Source organism: Cavia porcellus, unplaced genomic scaffold (assembly GCF_034190915.1).
Source record: "Cavia porcellus strain 051 isolate PalLab524CR breed Dunkin Hartley unplaced genomic scaffold, mCavPor4.1 scaffold_22, whole genome shotgun sequence".
In the NCBI taxonomy this organism is placed as follows: domain Eukaryota; kingdom Metazoa; phylum Chordata; class Mammalia; order Rodentia; family Caviidae; genus Cavia; species Cavia porcellus.
The window spans coordinates 45,620,065-45,625,900 of record NW_026947505.1 but is presented as its reverse complement, the minus strand read 5'-3'; the positions used below and the strand labels follow the sequence as shown (position 1 = coordinate 45,625,900).

The 5,836-nt window shown below is 38.7% G+C and overlaps 1 long non-coding RNA gene across 1 annotated transcript; it reads left to right on the top strand.

Moving 5' to 3' along the window:
• The first annotated feature begins 421 nt into the window (after positions 1–421).
• On the top strand, positions 422–5,191 carry LOC134472119 (uncharacterized). Its single transcript, XR_010041982.1, has 2 exons — positions 422–995; positions 4,427–5,191. It is a non-coding gene; the product is annotated as an uncharacterized LOC134472119 (long non-coding RNA).
• Positions 5,192–5,836: the final 645 nt, after the last annotated feature.

The following is a 5,836-nucleotide window of genomic DNA, read 5'->3' as shown; positions in this document are numbered from 1 at the left end:
GTGATATTTCTCTTTACAAAGAGTGTGTCACTAGTTTGCAGGAGAGTGCAATTTGCTATCCTGGAAGGCTTCCAGAAGAATGAGAAGAAATGACTTTCTGGAGTCCCAAAATTGCCACTATAAAGGTGATTGTCATTGTACACTTCATTGGGCAATGTTTGAAATGATACAGGAATCCCTGGCGAGGATGAGTATCATCTTCTTGTACTATCTAGCACTTTAAAAAAAAAAAAATTAGAAAGTCAAAACTTCACTGATCACCAGAATCCTAGGGAAAATGGATTGCAAACAAGTAACGAAATAAACACAAAGAAGAGAATTTAATTTCAGTAGTTTAGAGCTTTTGTCTGAGAAATGCAGTACTGTGTGCGTAAGAAGAGATTCTTCTTAAGTGCCACAGTTTGCTTCTGAATCAGTACAGACCCACAGTATAGACACAGTGGAACTGAACCCAGTAATGGTATGGACAGATGGACTCCAGACTGCAGGGAGCAGGTGTGGTGCAAAGAAGAGTGGGCAGTCCGGCCAGGCCAGTATTCACAGGGAGAGAGACACTGCAGCCCAGAAGTCGGCAGCCAAAACACCCCCAAAGAGGGCCATGCCAGGGAAGGAGTTAAAGACCTAGTGGAAGGAGTTAAAGACCTAGCGCCGGGATGCGGTTGATAGTGAAACACTGCGCTGCTGTTCTTCCTGTGTGTTACCTGCAGGACTAATTTTTTATATTCCTTTTGTTTTCTTCTTCTGCTGCTGCCTTTCAACCCAAGTGTCCTTGCTGTGGACAGTCCAAACGTGCAGGACTTGATGAAACTATGCAGTTAAAAGGGTGCCTCACATTTCTGAAGAGACCCTTGAAAGGTTTAAAAATAAAAATGCTTGACTCTTACTGGGTGCAGAGTTCTCCAAATATGAGCTGCTCAGATTTTATGAAACATGACTCAGACTTCCCCTGCCAGCAGAAGACGGGCGGTTTGTGTTGCCTCATCTCTGACTTTAATGTAAGTACCCAGAGCCAGCAGAGGCATCCAGTGTTTCCAGAGGTACCTGGTTTGTCAGATTGTCAGATATCCAAAAATTTAGAACAATTTTTTTTGCAGAAACAAGACAGTAGATATTCTCAAGTAATGAAAGCTTGAATTCCCTCATGTTATACAGAAATATTTATTTTATATAAAGGCATTTATTTTCTGTAGGCTTAATTTTATGAGCAACCTAGTAAAGAGAATTGTCTGGAGATAAATTTAGAAAACTCAATCATGTAGAAAGAATTTTCTATTATTATCCTTAAACAGCATGTAGCTGTTCATATCATTTACATTTTCTGTTTTCACGTAAGCTGCAAGCTGGATGATTCATAGGGAAAATAGAGTGTTTTTTTGTTTTTTTGTTTTTTTTTGTCTTCCTTGAAGAAAAATAAAGTAATAATACCAAAAATTTGAGAGAACTTTAGCTAAAAAAGGCATTTCCTGCTGATTTCTGAAGAATGAATAAAAGTATTTTATAGTGTTCTTTCTGGGGGAAAAAAAAAAAAAAAACCAAAACCAAACAATGTGCTAACACTAATGATGATTAAAGAGAAATAATCATATAAAATAATTACCATGACTATGTAAAATAAAGTTGCCCAAGGGCAGATCCACGTTCCAAGAAGTCCTCTTTTCCCTAAAGACTGTCAGGCTTTCCAGTTTCTCTATTAAGAGCTTCATCCATCTTTCTAGGAGAGATTTGGCCTGCTTGGGGGAGGCCAGAGAGTGCTGGGGAACTGACAGTCACTAGGGTCTTTATTTTCTTAGCAAGGGGTGGAGCACCTTCCCCCCTGTGCATTCATTGTGGGACTTGTAATTAGGCCCTTTGCTCCCTGGGGTCTTGGGGCAGCTGTCATGAACACAGCCCACTCAGAGCTGCATTTTTATTCTGCAGATGAAGGAAATGGCCTCAGAGCCTCACAGGCGTGCAGGACTGGGAGGTGGCGGCTGGCTTGACAAGCAGATTTTTCTTGCAGGCTTTCTATCTTGATAAGCCTTGTCTCTACTCTGTTTACCTCAGGTTTGACTTCTTAAATGAGAAAGATTCAGCTCAGTAAGAAAAATTCATCTGTCAGAACCTAGAATCTGAGGTCAATGAAGTAATTAGTCTAATTTGTTTACTATTTTATAGACAGTGTAGTCATATATCAACTATATATCTATGTTTGTATAAAGATATATATTTTCTCTACATATGAACATACACATCTTTTAATTTTTTTATTTTCATAATTCATTTTTTAAATATATTAAAGGTATATGAAATACCAGAAAAATTTCTATAGTCAAACAAAGGCCAATATTTGTCGGAAATAGTCTTTCATCCTATTACAGTAATCAGAGTCTTTTTAATTTACAAATCATGTAAAAATTGCTACATAATTTAAAACTTACAGCACTGATATTGAGTAATCTAATCTAACACTGGAGCCCTTTGGAAACTTGTATATTACATTTAAATTTCTTTATATTCTAGCCAATTTAAATTTATAAATACGCACTGAAAATGGACTGATGCACTCACTTGGTTTTTTTCTTCTCTTAGCTGTGTCTTTCACTAGGAGAAGTTGAGGATTACATCTGATTTTGACAAATTATCTGTGGTTTGTAGTGTATATATTTAGCTACGATCTCTCAGAATAGCACAGACACTGGACTTTTTCCTTATGGAACACACATTCCGAAAAGAACGAGACAAAGCATCTCATTGTAGCTTTTCTCTGCTGAGTAAAATAGCAAAAAGTTGAGGCAAAAATTTTACTTCCATCAAGTTCTAGGTTTGTTTGTTTTGTTCGGAGGTAAGTTTCTCTATGTAGTTTTGACTGGCCTTGAACTCACTATGCAGCCCAGGCTGGCCTCTAACCCTTGTTGTCGTCCTGCCTTAGTGTCCTGAGTGATGCTCCACAATGCCCAACCCACTTCCTGCAATATTGGTAAGGTAAATGTTTGGCTGGAGAAATAAGGGATCAAAATGCCAAAAGCAAAATCATGAGCTTAAGTACATTTACTAAACTATTTCTGTGATTTTAGTTTGGAGAATTAGAGATTACAAAAATACATTTAGCAAGTTCTGCGTTGTGGCATCTGTGTCAATGCCAGAGAATTTCCCTAACAACCCCTGAGGCTTAGGCAGGAAGCTTTCAATACGCAGGAACAAGGAAAAGACTTGAGGAAGAACTTGCTGAGAAAGTGACTCCCGAAGGTGCCTCCTTGGCTGTCTCTCTCCTCATACCCCTCATTTTCCAACATCAGCATGAGAAAGGATAAATGCTCTCCTACCTAAGTGTACCTTCACAGTAATCTATTACCCCAATGCCTCAGAAATTTGTCATTAAACGTATCTTTCCTTAAACACTTTTTCTTAAAGAAACACATTTATGACTCAAGTAGCATTCTGCTTATTTAAAAAGTAGAATACATTCTATAACTGAAATGCAACAATTATGGTGACATTTATACTTGGATGCTCATAAGTTCACACAATAAAGTTGTTACTTGTACTATCTTAAAGATATAAGGGATCTATAATATAAGCTGTATCGTTTTTCATTCCTTTATTTTGTGCCTGGGAATGAAGAAATTGGAAGAGGAACCTGTCTTGGATGCCTAAAAATCCTCCAAACTGGCAGAGCAGTTGGAATATTTGGACAGCGAGAGGAGACTGAGTGTGGGGATTGGAGACACTTGGACTGGAATTCAAGCTCCTTACTTACAAGCTCTTTGCTCTCAGTTGTATGCATCGTCCTCTTGCCTTAACATATGAGGATACTATTCTGTTGAGGGGGGTTCATTTGATATCAATAGTATGCTTTTATAAACTTGGTCTGGATTCTAAAATCTCTAAAATGTTTCTTATATGCCAGGATTAAACTGCTTCCCAGGCAATTCCCTGAAAATAGGCCTGTCCTTGTCTACAGAAAGGAACAATTCAATAATAATAAGTGCACCTATGCTGGAGGGTTGGGCTGCCGCTTCTTCCTTTTGATCTGGGCACTTTCATTCGCACTTAGCCTTTGGATGAGCTAAACACCAGGTTCCTGACAAGAAATTGGAAGAAGAGGTTTCCATTTTCATATTTAGGGCTTATTCAAAATGTCTACTCAGGAAAAAAAAAATGTCTATTCTTGTGAAGAAAAAACATTTTTTTTCCAGTTTAAAACCATGAGCACATTAGTTCTCACCTACAGTTCTGTAAAGTTGATGCATACCTATCCTTATAATTTAGCCCAAATAGGTTCCTTATACTTTTATATAAGAAAACCAGTTAAAAAAGATTTCAGTAATATTTTGAATGGAATAATAAATGTGAGGGCAACATAGGTGCAAACATAAACAAAACTTAGTATGTTTGTTTTTATATTTTTGGTTTCTTTGCAAATCTCTTTCCCATTTGTTCCACATAGGTAGATGCAGGTTGTTGTGGATTAAGAACCAGTGGTCAACTTAACGCCAGCTGGATTACATCAGCATGGCACTGAGTGAAGATGTCCCATCTGAAGAAACTTGCCAGCTTAAATAGGTGGAGAAGGAGAAGGACATTGTTAAGGCGTTGAGACATTAATGCATTGTTTCATTGAGGCATTGTGGGGTCTCCTATGAGTTGTTGTTTGAGCCACTGGTTCTCCTGGAGACGCTATGGTCCTGACATTGAGCATTGCTTCCTGACTTCAGAGGGGAAGACGTGTGCTGCTTGGTCTCCAGGATGACGTCATCATGCTGACTTCCTGGCAGGTACCTGACTGTGCTTGTCATTGGAGGAGCTCGGGGCCTCCATGTCACTGAGGATGGCTGTGGTGCTTTTCAGGGCAGTCTTGCTCTTTGTTGTGAGTGTGACTTCTCAGCTCCAGCATAGAACCCTCATCCCACTAGCACAGCTCCTTCACCCCGCTGGAATGGACTTTCTGGCTTCCACTGCTGACCCTTGGGCCTTCCCGGCACAAACCTGTAAGAAAGACTGGTGTGAGTCCTTTTTGTGGGCTCTGGATCTCCAGTTGGATCCGTGGGAGGCATTGTCCTGAGTTCTGGGTTTTCATCTGGACTCATGTGGGACTTTGCTGTGGGATTTAGGCCCTTGATTAAATATTCCATGTCTTTGGTGTTGCAGATAGATTTCCTGTACTTCATTGTGTTAATTCCCGAAGACCATTATAAAAATATTATAAACTCCATGTCCTGATTCTAATTGCTCTTTGTGTACAACCTCTAACTAAAACACAGGTGGATCACGCAGAACAAAAATCTGATTACACACCAGTTCTCACCTGCTTCACTGTATTTAGACCTAACAGGCTGTCCTGGATTCCTCAGCATTTGGACCATGTATTCCCAGAGTGCTCCAGTTTTCAGTAGAGTCAGAAACAGGTGAACTCTGAGGGCAGAATTTGCCTGCTGAAAGTGATTGAAGTGCCATTCCAGCCATCACTAATTTATTTAGTATTCCAAAACCAGTAAAGATTCTTCTAACATATCACTCTACCAAATAAAAGGGAATAAAAATAAAGCAAAACCTGTTTGATGCCTCAGGCATGTTCAGTGTGTTGCCCAGGTTAGCTCATTTCAATACTTAATTTGTGGCACTTCCTTTAATTAAATCATTTAACACTCAAAAAGTAATTACAAATATGAACAAATTTGATTTCCTGGAGTTGGTATTTGACATCTCAAAACATAGAAATCCCTGCTGCTAGCTTAAACTATGTTTGATATTTAGCAATTAAACTAAATTAATTCTGAATATGGGTTATAGATAAATTTTTATATCCAAGATTCTTAATCATGACTTCTTTATATTGTAGTTGTATGAAGTAATGAAT